Raw genomic sequence first — 17,580 nt, forward strand, 5'->3', positions numbered from 1 at the left:
TCACCATCCAATCCTGTAAAATCAGAATAACCCATTTCACAAGGGGGGAGCTGAAGATGAATGAGGAAAGTAAATGCTACTACTCTGACAGAGTGCTATAAATAAAACCAGCTATAAGAACAATTAAATTTAAATAGACAAATGACTCATTCAAAACTTCTTTGTTGAAAGGGAGTTCACAAGGATGGAAATTCCTTGCAGGCAAGATGTGAAAGTCTCTGATGCAAATAAAACAAAAAATGAGGGTTGTGATTCTTTGTCCAACATTCTGTGCGGTAGAAGCCACAGACTGAGAATACTTTTATTATGATGAACCAGAACAACACATAGTCCAGAGAAGCAAACATTCATGATCTCTGAAGTGTACCTACTAAAACTGGTAACAGACTGGCTTTTAGATTTTTTCCAATGGACCAACACAGCTTGCCTACAATTTCTATTATGGTACACGAAAATAAGCTGCTAATACATTTTCAATTAGGGCAGTTTCTCCATGTTGATCTAGGGAATTATGCTTGTGGGTTCTTCAAGTCAATTTTATGGCTTCCAGCAAAATATCAAAACAACCACCACCCCCAACCTATCCAGTGGAACAATGCAATTTTTTAGAAATACTGTACATTAAAGTTATGTAACAAGAAGAGTCCAGTATGATCCTGGTTCAATAATCTGTGGACTGGAAAACGAGTCATTATCCAGAATTAGATAACAGAGCTGATCAGAAGATGCATTTTTGTCTCATATATACTCTGGGAAGTCTATTCTTTTCAGCAGTTATTAATTCTATGAAAAAATGACTTTGAAACCAAACACAGCAAGAATTTATCACTTTTGTAATTTCAAGTATGTTTTCCCATAAAAATTATCTTTTTTAAAAAAGCAGTGTGTTCTATCCTAAGGTGGTCTTCGGTTTATAGAAGTCCCCCCTCCATTTGTGCAAGGAGGAGGGACTAGCAATCTTAGTTCCCCCTACAGCTTCTTCACGCCCTGAAAATTTAGATCCTAAACTGCAGACCTTTAGTAGCCATAGCCTATATGGCCCATAGGGGAAAGAGAAGATTGCAGAAAATCACCCCTCCTCCTTGCACAAAAAAGGCTTCTTCTGAAAATGGGAGACCATCTTATAATATAACCCAATCTTTCAAACACACACATTTGAGAGGGTACATTCTCTTTCTTCCAAAAAAAAGGACAACAAAAGGAACAGAGTAATAGAACAAAAGGAATAGAGTGCAGGTCATGTCTCATTATCCACTAGGGTTCCGTTCTAGAAACCCTAGTGGATAAAAAAAATATGTGGATTAAGAAACAGTGGAAAAATAGATTTAAAGATCCATTTCCAGGTTTCTTGCCCCTCCATGGCTCCTAATAAGGTCGTGTCTCAACATTCACAGGGGTCTGATGCTGGGACTCGCTGCTGATATCATAAAATGTGTTAAATACGTAAAAGCAATTTTAAAAAAATTAAAAAGTGTGTCCCTGTACAATTGTGGTTTAAAAACAGCTTTTGTTACTGTTGTATAGAGGCAATCAGCAATTAGAAATGCAAAGGACCCCATGCCTTTGCCTGGCTCAGCTGAAGAATGGAATGATCACTTGCATGACTGTCTCTCTACAACAGTAAGAAAAGCAGATTTTTAAACTGTGATTTTAAAGAGATGCATTTTCCCCTTCTCCAGGGATCAGCACATTTCTTCTTATTTGCAGTGGCCATTCGTGTTGAGTCAAATCCATGTATAAAAAATTCATGTATAACAAGATTGGACCTGTAATTCCCTTTCTTTTCCTGGAAAAATCGCAATATGAACTGCAAAGATGCTAACAAACAAGCTTGGGACAGGAGTTCAAAACAACACTAGTTTTAAGATCATAGGTTCAACAAATTGCTTTTCAAAGTACAGAAAATTCTTGCAAAGTGAGAAAATCTCTCTGAGAAAATCTCTTCACTCAACTCAGTATTTGTGTGCTTCTCAACTTGGACACAAGAAGGAGACAGCATGGGATTTTCAAGTTGTTTAGGAAGTTGACTGATGGTTCTGGAGAATAAGAAACAGTCCATTACTCATGGTGTTGATGGATTGATAACCATGAAACTGAGGCTGTAAGCAAGCTCCAGTGGAGCTTACGTAATGGACTTACTTCTGAGTAGATGTACATAGGACTGTTCTGTTAAATCACCATCAGCTAAGCTGCCTATATTAGCTTTGTCTTAGGTGGTCCGCATGCATGTTCATTGCTTGATACGTGCAGCATAATACACAGGCATGGACACACAGGCTATCATAGATTAAATGCCACATATAAAAATCACCACATATCAAGTCAAACACAATGCTTTCCAATGAAGTCAACTTCACATAATGAGCTGCAGGTCATGTTATAGAATGAGGAAGAAAGCATATATATGCATGTATGCACTGGATCAAATGTTGTAAATGGAGACGGTTACCTATTTTGTAATACTGCCAAAACAGTCAAGTACAAAGTCAGCATCATTTAGTCTGCTGTGTCTACAAAACTGTATCTTCAAATGTTTAACAGTACACGCAATGTTCCACTGTACCTTTGCTTTGGTAAGTCAGTTGTTTAATTGAATTGGCAGAGGAATGTAGGCATCTTCCAGTCCGGGATACATTTACCAGTCTTTAAAATAATTACTAGTTCTGTCAACGATAAGATAAAAAATACATAATCAAAGGATAATAAAACAAAATGTGAAGCAAATTATATTAAAGCATGAATATATTCTTGTTGCCTCCATCTGATAGAGCTGTCTTCTGTGACCATCCATCCAGCCAAGTGTAGGCATTTTACATCAACCTGCTAGTTGTACTTTTCCACCCCCTTTCCAATTTTGTTTAATTCCTTTTTCTTTTGGGGTTTTAATGACTGACTATATTTGACTCCTTGCCTACCGAGTCCATTATCCATGATCATTGGGGTTTTATAATCAATTGCTCACAGGTACTACTGTGACCCCAGGGCTCTGTGCACTCCTGACAGGGATGGTTTTACACATGACATCCTTCTGCTAATCTCCTTAGTTTGGGGTAGTGGATGATATAGATCCATCAGTGTTCTCCCCACTCAGTTGCTGACCAAGTAAAAAGAGAAAGCAGAGGAGTACACCAAGTACCCCTAGACACTACTCCTTCCCTGTCACTGGCACACGAAAGTCTAAGAAGAATGTAAAACTCTAGCATAAAATGGATGCACACAGAGTCACAGCCAGTTTGACCCAACTGCAGAGAACATATTGCAGTGTAAAAATAGGACACTTGTATCTAAGGGCAGCATATTTCAATAGTGCAGTAGAGGGAGAGTACATTTTTTAAAAGTTCTCATTCCACATCACAAATCCTTTATTCCACATGAATCATCTAGAAAGCTGAATGTGTCAAAATCATTGTAACTACATGTCTCTCTACAATATGAAAAAAATCAGTACATTTGCTAAACTGTGAAGATGCCAGTAGCTGTGGAATTGCAATCCCTCACACATAGAACTGTGGCTATAAACCAGCTTCTCTCAGGGTTAGTAAATGTCAAAGGCTGAAACATCTTGTGAGAACAGACATACTGCTTTATGAATTCAGGACAGATGGAACTAAGGCTATACTGCCATATTTTCTATTGTACAATCAACACTGCATATGGAATGCCTTCCTCAGAAAAGCTCAGCTGATGCCAACCTTGGTATCTGTTCAGTGCCAAGCAAACATGTTTTTCTTTGCCCAGGCATTCCAACTAGGTTTTGTTGCTTTACTGACTATACCACCACTACTGAATTTTACTACAGTACATGCTAAGTCCACAAGTCATGTACCAGTTCAAACAGGCAGCTCTTGGTAGTTCAACAAGATTGCACTTTCACAAAACCATCACAACAGACGGACTAAGACTGCACAAAAGTGCAGACACAGTTGTCCATAACTCAGGCACCCATAACTCTGAGGCCCAGTAGATGTGGTTTATTATTTTAACATGTACACCACTCTGTGAGGCTTGTGCCAATAGGAGGGTTATATAGTTGCTAAATATGGTTATTTATAGCTATTAAAGCTACCAAAAAGCTTTACTGAATATGCCTACAAGTCAGCACTATTGCGAATGAGCAAGAGTTTGATACAGAAATTTCCATTTGCCAACTCCAAAATTGAGAAAAATATTGGCCTATTTTCTGTGTACTGCAAATTCAAAAATTACAGCTTCCTTTGGAAATACACAGAGAAACAGAAATGTATTTGTCACAAATGATGAACTACACAAGCATTTATTGCCATCTTTTGCACAGAAGTGATGCTAGATAAATAGCCCTATTGCTAAAAATCTAGCACAATGCACAGCCTTCCTAGAGTAATGCTGAGAGTAAACAACAGAACAGGTCTCCATTAGATTTTCAAAAATTGTCTCAAAACCACTACTGCAGACCAATGGGATCTTCTTTCCAGTATCTGAACATTAGGAACTTATCTGTTGGCAACCTTCAGTCTCGAAAGACTATGGTATCATGCTCTGAATGGTGGTTCTGGAACAGCGTCTAGTGTGGCTGAAAAGGCCAATTCGGGACTACCACTGCTACAAACAGGATGCTGAAAGATCCTCAAAAAAATACAGCCTCAAAAAATTTTTAGTTGGAAGCAGCTATGAATGTGTGTCTCCTTATATTTGGAACAAATAGCTCACCAAATTGAATATTAATTCAATATTAATTGTCACTTGTATTTATAATTAGTGTCTTGAAATTTCACCTAGTTTTCCCCATAGGGGAAGACATGTGATGCAGAATTTTGAAAACTTCTCTTCCTGAACTATACTGGAATTTTTCAAGAGGAGGAAAGGGGAGGAATACTTTTCTTTTTCCCATTCTCTAAAACCCTGTTGTAGTCAGTCCCAAAACCGACTCCAGCGCAGCAGAAGCCTCAAGGGAAGAAGGGGAAAAGGGAAAGTGTGTCCTTTCTCCCTTTCCACCTCCTGAAACTGCCCCGCCCCAAATCCTGATTGTCTCTACAAGACTTCTGTTCAAGGAGGGAACAGAGAGAGGGAATTAGCTTGAGTCTAACAGTTTACAGCAGTGGTTCTCAAACTGGTGGGTTGCGACCCACCAGTTCATGTAAAGGTTCCCTTTAAGGGGGAGGCGACGGAGTGCTTTTCACTTACTTTCTCTAACATAAGGCTACTGCTGCCTCCAGGAGGCGCAAGGAACCCTACACAACCCACCACAGGGCTCCCCAATGAATGGAACGCAGAGAAAACCACACAGAGCATTCCTCTTAGCAATGCAAATGAGGAAGTGCTTTGCACACAATTATGTCTCAATGTTCCAAGCATCAGGGAGCCCTGTGGAGGGCTGCACAGGGTTCCCTATGCCTCCTAGAGGCTGCAGCAGCCCTACATTAGTGAAAGTAAGTGAAAAACACCACCCTCAGCAACACAATCCTCAGGTTCACCTCACTGCCCTGGCCCCTCCCCTGCAGAAACTTACTTAGGATATAAATCTCCCTAAAAGTTTGAGAACCACTGGTTTACAGTATCCATCCCTGATACCATAGGTAAGGTTTAGGGAAATGTAACATGTCCCAGCAGAGTCCACTTGTGAAACTCCTGCTACAGAATGAACTGCTGAATTATCTCTCCTGCTCCCAATGCCATAATGTGTGAACGTTTTGGTACGTCCCATCAGAGATGTAGCTGCATTCACAGGCAGATATCACACATCATTCCAGCTTACTCAGGCAGCCAAATGGGGAAAGAGAAATAAAGCATAGCTCTGCAAATGGATCCAGCTGGAACAAGAATTGCAGGCCTTACTGCAAGGGCCCTCCTACTCTGGCATCTAAATATCATCATCATCATCATCATCATCATCACCACCACCACCATCATCATCATCCATGGAGCAAATCCAGCCCAAGTTTTGCACAGGCAGCATATAGACTAAAATTGAGGTGCTCTGTGGCAGCAAATTCTTTTAATAAACAAAGGTGGCTTGCAGACAGAGCGCTTCCACAGCAATGGATAGGATACAAGTCACAGTTTCTGACCCTTTGCTACATACTACACATACTTCAAGTTCTTCTCTGCAATTAGGAAACATAGAAATTTGTTAAAGTCCCAGGAATCTCTACAAAAGCTTGGGTATCATTGGTGTAAGCCACACATAATCACCCCAATCTACTTAGTTCTATTACACCCTACTTCCTGATTACAAAGTTTCCCCATCTATTGTGCAATGGAAGATGACACCAAAAAGAATATGTATTCTTCTTTGAATAATAAAGAGTTTTCCTCAAACCAATCTCAACTAAACCAGTCAAATAACTGAAGGTCTGTAGTTAGTAATATTTCTCCTTTATCAAGAGGTTTTTTCCAGTGTAAAGCTTCCTATGACAATCAGAATATAATATGGCAGTTTGGGGCTATTAATAAGCTCTTATCTGTTTCTATAAACCAATTACAAACCAATTTTATTAACTGGTCTGCAGGAATCATGTTGCAACAAAGCTTTAAGTAGGTGTACTGCATTTGTTCACCTTATTACCCTGGCCTCTTTCTGTTCTTCCCATTGCCAAGGTTTAGATTGCAATCCTCTTGGAACAGCAACCCATCGTGATTGCTTATGTTACTCTGTAAAGTACTATATCCACTGATGACACTACATAATCTAATTCAGCGGTTCTCAAACTTCATACATTGGCAACACACTGTCATCCACGGTGGATCTCGGGCCCATCAAAGCCAGGAAGCTGCAGAATAAAATGGTACGCAACCCAGAAGTCGCTTCTAAGTTTTGCCAGCATGTGATTCGCTTCACTGGATGCATTGCGCTGTGGTTCTCAAACTGTATGTTGTGTCCCAGTTTTTGGACCAGGAAGCAGCCAATGAAGTGGGTCACATGCTGGCACAACCTGGAATCGACTTCTGGGTTGCATGCCATTTTATTCTGTAGCTTCCTGGTCATAGCAGGTCCATGATCCACCATAAACTGGGTCATGATCCATAGTTTGAGAAATGTTGATCTAATTAATAAATCTAACCATTTGGGAACCATTAGGATCAACTGAACATCAAATCATGAAAACTAGGAACTAAGTTTTTCCTTCCACGCTTTGAAATTCTGAGGGCCTTGAGTTTTGCTGAAGGAAATCTCTTTAGGCACAAAGGAGTTAAAATAACTCCTCCCCTCATCTGACTCCCATTACAGTTCCTCATTCAAGAAAAGTTATGTTTAAGGGTAGGATATCAGAGTTATAGCTGTAATTTTAATATTTTTTTCTCATTTAAATTTACATTACTTGGAGATTTGAGATTATGTTGCTTTATCCAATAGTATAATAAAGTCAATAAAATATCATTTTCAAGAACATTGAAACAAGTGGAAATGCCACTTGTTAATGAAAGAATTTCAGAAATGAGATTAAAAAATCTCATTTTTAAAAAATCTATTTTTACCAGTGTACAGTAGTTAAATGATGGCATTGTAACTACTTATCTATTCCATATTTAGCACCAACTACATGAGAGGTACAGCTGCAAATGAAGCAAAGTAATTGGCATGCAAGGAAAGGGGTCACAAAGGGAGATCTAATGTAACTATATCAAAATAGGACAGAGTCAAAACATTTTAGCAAATACCATCTTTCTAACACCTAGCTTAAAAGACATTACCTTAAGATCCTCTAATATCCAGATCCAGCATAGAAAAATATTTGAAGAAAGGAAAATCTCAGTATTGTAAAACTCTCAAAGCAGAACTAAATAGAAGAAAACAGGCATATAAAAGGCAAATAGGCATATAAAGACATACAAATTTGTTATATCAACTCTGTGCAATCCAAGTATTGCTTTTAAGTGCTTATCTTGAGAACAGATTTCCTTACCTTTTTACATACTCCCACCACCAGTTTCCCTAGAAACAACATCATGTGGTCATCCTACACTAAACCTGAAACATTCTCGTCAGCCACTGTGCAATAACCCAACCAACGCAAAATGAGACAAATTTCTAATCCATCTTTTGCCAGCTCCAATATAACAGATGAGCTTAACACTGAATATTACCTCATTCAAAAATCAAACCATAAACAGTTTGCTCATAAATGCAAATTTTTCTTTCCTAGGTCTGTTACCATTTTTTGATTAAAAGGATTTTCAGGCTTTTGAAGCTGAAACTGTTCAGTTACCTCAGTCATCATGGGACATGCAAGAGCCCCAACAATATCAGCACAGGCAACCAGCTATACCACTTGCTTTCCTGCCTTCAAATCAAACACTTGTGCTATGTGACCAGGACACCCTCAAAACTGCACATACACCAGTCCTCCTGCATCTGCAAGTGGGACCAATAATGGTCAGGAAAGCCATTCTCTTCTGAACAGGGCCACTAAATATTTCAGTTCACTGCTTTGCAAATCTTCAGTTTGCCTCACATGAAGGCTCAAAGACACTTTGCATGGACAGTGGCAAATTTTGGTTGGTTCTTAGAAGCAACTCCTGTGAATCAAGCAGCTGCTGTGCACACGTCCTTTGTTCTCTCCTCAAAATACACATGCTGATTCTCCAGAGGCCACAGGACCAACCTCAAATTGGACACCAAGATTTAAACACACACACCATGCGATTCTCACGTATATATTCTGCTTACGATGCTCTCATTATGGTGCATTATAGGAATGAAGCATTGAAGGCAACAATTTCCCCAAGCTCAGAAAAGTCTTTCAAACTTAGCCTTTGCTACACAGATTGGAATCAAGACCTCCATTAGCAATGCTAACTGTACAGGTCTTGAGTCAAAGCAGGTCTGGTCAAACAGGGGCCATGAGCAAACTGCAAGAATCCTAATGGCAATAGGAAAGGAGCAGAGTACATTTAGGTGGGTTTTCAGTCTATCACCTTACTAGATTTGCTTTTTAACTATGTGAGTTCTACCACCGAGGTAAAACAATTGCCAACAACAGAGCCTGAATGATGTCAACCAGGTAACAGTGACCATAACATGGATCAACTGCCAGGTCTGTAGCAAAAAATATGCTTGTGAGGTTCATTTTAGAGTACACTCAAGATGCACAGTTTTGGGTTTTCTAGTACAACAGTATGTACACTTCACTGTAGAGAGCTGGGCATGCATGCATGCATGAATAATGTTATCAAGCAAAATAGTGTCAAAATGATTATGCAGTACTTAGTAAACACTGAAATATAAAAGAAACCATGCATAAAAAGAATCTTAAAATAGACTGACACTTTAGTCTTAGAAGAATAGAAATTAAGTCCTTTTTTCTCTTTGATAAAGACATGTCAGCAACTATCAAAAATAATGCTGAAACATGCCATCACAAAATGGTTTGTTTAGAGAGAGAAGAAGCTCTGAATATCAAGCACCTCTCTCAAATTTCCTTTTAATCCAAGGCTGGTGTGCTGGATCTCCAGTTGGACCAACAGATACCAAAAGAACAAAGAACATGGAGTAACCAAAACCCTGACCAGTAGTCTGATCCACACCTTCCCTGACAGTTCAGTACAGCCTCACAGCCCACGGAGGAGAGAGGGGAAAGGAAATACATCTAGTGAAAGCTGGGTTCCTCACACTACCACCAGTCTAAGATAAGCCTAAAACACTGGAGCTCCCTCAGCAGAGAAAATGCTATAAGAGTAACCTAGGAAGTCAACTAAGCAGGCTAATACCAACTCCTTTCCAGTTACACTTGCCCTTCCAGAAAGAAAGCTCTGAGCAGCTGTCAGAGAGGAAGGGAAACAACAAGTCTTGACAGAAATACTGGACAAGTAACTGGTACAAGTAGCAAATGTTTATTAAAAAACAAAAGAAAATCAACAAAATCAGGAATTTGTAATTGGATAAACACAAGTTTTAGTGTGAGGGGAAAAAAGTCTTGTGGGTAGAGGCAGAATGAAAAGAAAATGATGCTACAAGCTTTGATATGATTCTGACCAGGTTTAAATTTGCTTCTTTGCAGTTTCTTCACCTTTTCCCCAAATCTAAGAGATGGGCCAAATCCCACAATACACAGGCCAATCCTGTCAGCACCAAGTACAGTCCAGAGCACCTTGGTGCTCAGCTTTAAATAACCTTGGTTGGGGTGTTCATCTGCCTTTCTAATTGAAGGGGTCAAGACCACCTAAAATCTTGTTACCTGAAATCCAACCTGATCAGGTGAGCTTGAGAGTTCATGTAATAAGGGAGCAATATAACTTCCAGCAGCTGAAAGCAATATAAATAATATGCAAACAGTTGTCTATAAGTAAGGATTATACTGCTAACCAATGAATGAAACAGAGCTCAGAAAAAGAAGTTATTCAAATGCTTTAACAATGGAAACCAATCCTCAAAAGTGCAAAAAGTTGGTAGCCAGGATGATGACTGCACTACGAAAGGAAACATCTGGAGAAATGGAGGTTCTAGAAGATTCTCTCATGGAATAATATTTGTAAGATTCCCATTGAAAAATGGGGGTTATGTTCAGCCTGCCTATGTAAACCACCTTGAGTCTAAGAGAAAGGGGGTATATAAATACTGTAATAAATATGTAAAAAACAAAACAAAAAGGGCAGTTGATTCCAAGATATCACAGTTACAAACAAGAAATGACAAAGTTACTATTCATGAATAGCTTCCACTTCCCAAGCTCCAGTGACATTACCTGAATCAAAATAATATATATATAATAACAGAGTAATTGCTCTCTCAAAACTGAAGCTTTCTACCAAATCAAAAGCATTAACTACATACAGGTTGAGCCTAATTATCAGTGGATTTTTCATCCGCGGATTTGACTCAATGCAGATGGCCACCCACATGGAGCTGCTAAAGAAAGTCCTTTTAACCATTTGTCAACAAAAAAATAAGCATGTGTGTGGGCTTCCGTGTGGTAAGCTGGCGGGCAGTCTCCAGCTATTTCCAAATTGTTTACCCCCCCCCTCCATTGTGGAAACTGCCCCACAGAAGGAGCTGGCCCAGCCAGCCGCCAACAAAGTTTCCCTTGACCCCCAGCACGCGAGGAGGCAGAAGCCCAAACTTTGCGGCAGCTCCTTCCGTGGGGCAGTTTCCACAATTGGGGGGGGGGGGGGCTAAACGATTTGGAAATAGCTTCCCTGAGCTCAGGGAGACTGCCCGCCAGCTTACCACGCAAGGTAACGGAAGCCCACACACATGCTTATTTCTTGTTGACGAGGTAAGGGAAGCTCTCCCCTCCCCACACACACACACGTATTTCTTGTTTTAAAAAGTTATAGTGGCGTTTTTATGGCAGGTTTCTGTCACAGCTAGAAAAACTTAATTTCCGGTTTTGCTTAATGTGAATTTTTTTATCAGTGGGAAGTTTGGGGAACAAAACACCCACAAATAAAGAGGTTTGACCTGTATACACAATTTCAGAGGTATAATTTTACTATATGTTAGAATAAGAAATCCCAAAACTTAAAATAATCCACTATTTTTATCCACCATATTTATGATGGTTTCTGTTACGTGCTATAAGAAAATGACCTACTAGCTGAAACACTTTATTATTAACATTATTATTAACAGTATTTATATACCGCTTTTCAACTAAAAGTTCACAAAGCGGTTTACAGAGAAAAATCAAATAACTAAATGGCTCCCTGTCCCAAGGGCTCACAATCCAAAAAAATGCACATGAATACCAGCAGACAGCCACTAGAACAGACAGTGCTGGGGTGAGGTGGGCCAGTTACTCTCCCCCTGCTAAAAAAAAAAACTTTCAAGCCACTGACACATTTCAAGCTATACCAAACTAATAACTGTATCACACTGTGTCAAAAAATAGAAGCTTAGGCTAGAGTGCCATAGGGCAAGGCAACAAAACATGATGTTATGCAGATGCATATGGAAAATTCATCCAACACTGCTAATTGAAACACAAGAATTAAATGTTACAGCTGATATGCAAATTGTATAGTCAAAACAACTCCTATAGCTTGTTAGGATTGCTCTTCAAGACAAACATTAAGGTTCCTGCCTTCCTAGCTATTCCACATAAGCACATACTTAAAACAAAATGTTCAACTGAAAATCTGTTTTGAAAACAGTGACATAAAGCACTCATATCTGAATAGTTCAGACATATGCATCAACCACAGTCAGTCACTGATGTGCTTCTCTTAAATCAATTTCAGCATCAAAATACTCATGTTTCCAGAGGGCTGTTTTGTACCTGTATGTTTGCCATTGCTTTACGATCAAATTACAGTTCCGATTCACAGTAAAGCAGCCCTATGAACTACTGATCATTACTAAGGAATACAAACCAGAAGAAGACACAAAGAAGAGAAGATATACAACAAAAACAAAAACTGTAAGATACCGAGAGGCCAAAATAAGGAAGAAAACTTCTTCATATTCCCAAATGCCTTATCCAAGGAGCACCCCAAGAGACCAATCTTGTCATGAGTTTTGCTCATTAGTAGCTTTATACCAGTCACAGGCCCTTTATGGCTTCTGAAGTTTTTTTTTAGACAGGCCACAGAACTAAAATTGAAGCTTATACTTTTGTTTTTTCTGATCTACTTATGTGCTCATACATAAAGAGGGTCAGCAAAAGCCAAGTACACTTCCTACAGTAACAGACGGTCTAACTACAGGAAGGACCTATCAAACCAGAAGTGAACACAGATGTCTGAAAAGAAACTGTTTGCATCAAGTATAAGCACATAAAAGATTACACAATCTTTGTGCTGTACACCAAAATAATCCCACTAACAAGGAAACCTAACCTGAAGTTGAAGTCAAACAATGGGCCCTTAGCATCAGCAGAGGATCAGTTCCACAACCCCCATGGATACTGAAATCCACAAGTAATGAAATTGGCAGGGAGCAGCATCACAGCATTGCAAGAACTCACCTGGGCCCATGCAAGACCTCCAGACTTAACACCAGCCTACCAGCATCTTCAGGTCTCCCAGATGCAACTGGAAGCCACTTCTGGTCCATGTCAGCAACTACCAACCACATCTAGGAGGTGTTCTGCAGCTGAAGAAGGCCTGTGGTGTGGGCCACAGGTCTTCCCTGGCCTCAGAACACCTTCCGGAAACAACTGGAAACTACTTCCACTCGCATCCAGGAGACCCTCTGAACTGGGCCTTGGCATCCGCAAAGGAGGGTCCACTGTATATTATTTACAAGTAACCTTTCATGATTACCAGGATGTGGGGGGAAGAGCTTTATTGCTTATTTTATAAGATTGTAGAGGTGTCTGGCAGGCTGGGGGAGAAGGCAGCTTCTGCTTGGGGATGGTCCCTGTTTGGGACCCTTCAGGAGGCCTCAGGCTGGCTCAGGGGGAGGGGGTTAAGTCACCCTGATCCTCCTCCCTGGCACAGCCCTTTGGACTGAGTCCTAGGCAGGCGCTGTTGGAGACAAAGCCTTCTGCCTCCCCAGTCCTGGCTTTCTGCCCTCATCATGGGCCTCCTGTCAGTTATATAGGCTGCTTCCTTCTCCAGCCCCGCCCCTTCCTTACTGGGGTAAGCATAAAAGGGACCCCACCTAGGGCCTCTTCCTGGTGTTACCTCCTGTGTCTCTCCCTCCTCCCTGACCTCTTACTGGGTCAGGTCCTTCTGGTCTTCTCCCTGACACCAGGTGCTCTAGTCAGGGAGAGGTGCCCTATCAGCAGGTCTCTCCCCACAAGCTGGGGATGTGGGAGGCTGTCAGGCAGACTTGCCTGAGCCAGGCAGCTCTCCCTCTTGCCTGGCCAAGCTGCCTTCCCTTTGTGTCTCCTTGGCCCCCTTGCAAGGTAAATCTGGTTCTGGTGGGGAGGAGGGCACCCCGACAATGATATTTCAACAACATGCATAAGAAACTACCAAAATGAATGTATGGCATTTTACAGCCTGCTAACAGAACATATTACTGCAACAGATACAGAAGACATCACCTTGTAGAAAATTAACTAGTTTCTCCATCCTCTCTTAATACTAGTTTAATAATTCACTACACTACTGAATACTTAATACAATGCTGCTTATTGTTTGCACACTACAGTTATGCTCCAGAGCTGAACCTAACAAAACAGAAGTATAGAAACCAGCTATTCTTAGGTTTGGCAGAGATTTAAGCAACAGAGTTTCATTTTAATATACATTATACATAAAGCAAACATTCATATTGTTCAGATGTACCAGTTGGCATCCAACCCCCAGATGCCAAAATGACACCATATTTGCATATTACATTAAGGCTGTGTTGAAACTGAAGTATCTTAACCCATTTTTTGCCTGGCCCCCAGGTGTACACATTTGGTCCCTCTTGCATGCATGCAACATTGGGCAAAAATGGCTTAACTCTTGTTCTCACAGTCAGAACTTTTAAATTTAATAAAAGTACATAATTATAATCCATTAACTGCTCAGGTAACCGGTACTACATTAAAGATCTGCTGCTCTTTTTATTAGAATTCTAGTTACCCGAGAGAGAATAAGTTTACTACATTTGTAAGTTTCAGAGCTGAAGTGAACTTCAAGGAACAAAATACTTGTAGCCAGGGCTTTTTTTCTAATGGAACACGGGGGGGACGGAGTTCCGGCACCTTTTTGCAGGGGCCCCTCCCCTTCGGAGGCATTCCAGGAGGGGGGGAGCAAAATAGAGGCATTTGCTGGGTGGGTGCTGGGGGGTGCAGGGTAGGCGGGCGCCTGGCCCCTGCCTGACCGCACAACGACCTCCTCCTGCCCCATCTCCAAGCTCTCGCCTGAGCCCAACCTGCCTTCCCTTCCCCCCGCGCTCTGCTTCCCAGCGCAGCTTCCAAGCCGGTGGAGGGCGCGGGGGGACACACGCCGACGCTGAGGAGGACGGACAGCCAGCCAGCCAGGGAGACAGGCTGCGGCACCCACGGAATGCCCAGGTACTGGCTTGGCGGAGGAGGAGGGGAAGGAAGCTGGCCGATGCAGCCCCGTGCCAATCTGCAGCACGAGCCTAGGCGTATCTACTCAGAAGTATGTCTCATTGTGCTCAATGGGGCTTGCTCCTGGGAAAGGGTGCATAGCCTTGCAGCCTGAGAGCCCAAGCATGTCTACTCAGAAGTAAGTTCCATTGTGTTCAATGGGGCTTACTCCCAGGAAAGTGTCATAGCCTTGCAGCCTGAGTAGACAGGCAGAGGAAGGGTTCTGAGGCTGCACTCCTCTCCACACTTTCCTGGGAGGAAGCCCCACTGCCTCTAATGGGACTGACTTCTGAGTAGACAGGCACAGGATTGGGCCCTGAGGCTGCCACCCTATCCACAGTAAACCCCATTCACTAAAGTGGACTTCTGAGTAGACATGCATAGAATTGGGCTCTTGGGCTGCAATCCTAGGCACTTTCCTGGGAGTAAGCTCCATTGACTAGAACAAGACTTACTTCAGAGTAGACATACCTAGGATTGGGGTCTTAATCCTGGCAGAGAGATATATCTGCACCGTTTTCACATGCTAAGGGCAGGTGAAAAGGGATTCTACGTGTGTACAAGGTGCTGTCCAGCCTTGCCAGAGATCCTCCTCATCCTTCCCCCACAAGCATGCCCTCCGCCACCCAGCGTTTGCAGCTCCTCTCCAGCAATGCACAGCAGCTGCTCAGGGCAGCACATACAATTGCATGCCAAGTGCCTTCCCAAAGACACAGAGTATTCTGATACCTGAATTAAACCATATTTAATCGCTTGTTTGCAAACGTAGCTGTTTCTGTGTGCACCTAATGACCCCTCTCGTGTAAGAATTCCTTTTTGTTCTTACTCCCACAGTTGCTTAGAGTAATTTTACTACATGGAACTCACATAAGCCATTTTTCAGAATCCATTCACTGCTTCCTCTCCTGGAAGTAGTGCCACACTACATACTACACGCTACAAGTGCACCTGTATAGTATTTTTCCCCCATGTGTAGAAAAAATAGCTAGGGGGAAGGGGATGTGGAGATTGACAGCCCAATCCTATGCATGTCTACTCAGAAGTAAGTTCATCTTTAGGGGGGAAGCACATAAAAAATATTTTATTTCTCCAATAAAAAATGGTTTATAAATAAATAAATAAATAAATAAATAAATAAATATTAACAAGTTGTGAGTTCCTGCACCTTTTTATTTACAAAAAAAGCACTGCTTGTAGCAAGAAGTAGAAAACATACTCTTGTTCTTTCTGGCTGGGATCCAAAGAGTTACTTTTGATGCACTCAAGCCTTGGTGCATGTAACTTTGTTCTCCCCTCTTCAAAGATCAAGGGCTTGCTTATGCTCACTGGAATTCTTTGAAGACCATATCATCATGTCACATCAGAAACTGCTTTTTGATCGCCCTTCAATTTTTCAACTTGTTTGGCATGCACTATATGAAGCCACTGTTCAAGAAAGACCATTAGATGTGGCCACACTTACCCATGCACTGGACACATCAAGGCTGGATTACTGCAACACATGCTATATGTGCTCTACATGAGGATCTCTTTGAAGACTGTTTGGAAATTGCAACTAGCATAGAATGTGCCTGCCATTAGCTGGCACTAGGAGCCATGAATAAGTCACACCCCTGTTGCATCAACTCCACTGGCAGCCAGGACATTTCTAAGCACAATTCAAGGTGCTATTAATTACCTACAGCAACAGTTCCCAAACTGTGAGTCCGGGACACACCAGTGGTTTTTCTTCCAAAAAACCAGAAATGCATCTTAGAGACCTTTGATAGGCCCTCCGAAATGCACAAAGGCTGTGTGCAGCTTCCGTCCACCTTAGAACACCTCTAGACATGATCTGAGGACACTGGTTGCATTGAGAGGTCCTCTACAGGCCCACTCGCAGATCTTGTTATCCACAGATTTTGGCATCCATAGGGTGCTAACATGATGCCCATTCAACACTTTTTTTGTACACCAACCAGAGCAGTTCTTTGAAACTCCAAACTTACTTTCTAAATAAAAGCAATACATAATGTCCCATAAATGTTTTAAATATTGCTCTTTAGCCAAACAATTTGACAAGCCATCTCCCTCGCTAAAGTTTCTAGTGTTCAAAACTCATAATGCTAAGCGGAAACTTTCACAGCCAGCTGAATAAAAGATACTCACTGTTAAACAGACATCAAACTTGTTTCATACAGTGAGCTGAATAACATTCATGGTACACAGGGCCGGAAGTGATGTCATTAAGAAGGAAGTGAAGTCATTAAGCAGGTGATGATCAGAAATAAGCACTTTTGTTCTCACCTGGAAACTCATCAGCTGCAAATGACAGAAGAGAGAATATGCAAATCTTGATCATATTTTCAAGATATGGGAGAGTCCAATTATCACAGCTTTTTGCCAAGGCATCACTTTGCAGCTCAGCAGCTGAAGGGTGCTCTGCCAAATGATGCCTCAGCAGAAGTGGCACTGCTGACAGAGTAGCCTGCATGTTAACTAGACTCTCCCAGTGTCTGGACAGCATCTCGCTTCCTCATCCTTGGTCTTCCCCTGTACCATCCCTTTGCCTTCGGAGACCTTCTTCTGTCTCTTCTTTTCCAGCACCCCAGAAGAAGTGGTGCTGCTGAAAGGGTAGTCTGCATGCTATTTGGGCTCTCAATAGGCAATTTTCACAATGGAGAGAGGTGAAAAG

The 17,580-nt window shown here is 41.5% G+C and overlaps 1 protein-coding gene across 3 annotated transcripts in view; it reads right to left on the reverse strand.

Moving 5' to 3' along the window:
• HYCC2 (hyccin PI4KA lipid kinase complex subunit 2) overlaps positions 1-17,580 on the reverse strand; it is a 70,878-nt gene that overhangs the window by 43,527 nt on the left and 9,771 nt on the right. For 2 of the 3 annotated variants that reach the window (XM_066620355.1, XM_066620183.1), the window contains exon 2: positions 2,564-2,663. The exons of the other annotated variant lie outside the window; for it this stretch is intronic. The gene's annotated coding sequence lies outside the window, so the exon portion shown is untranslated. The remainder of the gene's footprint in view (positions 1-2,563; positions 2,664-17,580) is intronic. 3 annotated transcript variants of the gene reach the window in all.

The sequence above is a fragment of the Tiliqua scincoides genome, chromosome 1 (genome assembly GCF_035046505.1).
Source record: "Tiliqua scincoides isolate rTilSci1 chromosome 1, rTilSci1.hap2, whole genome shotgun sequence".
Lineage (NCBI taxonomy): Eukaryota > Metazoa > Chordata > Lepidosauria > Squamata > Scincidae > Tiliqua > Tiliqua scincoides.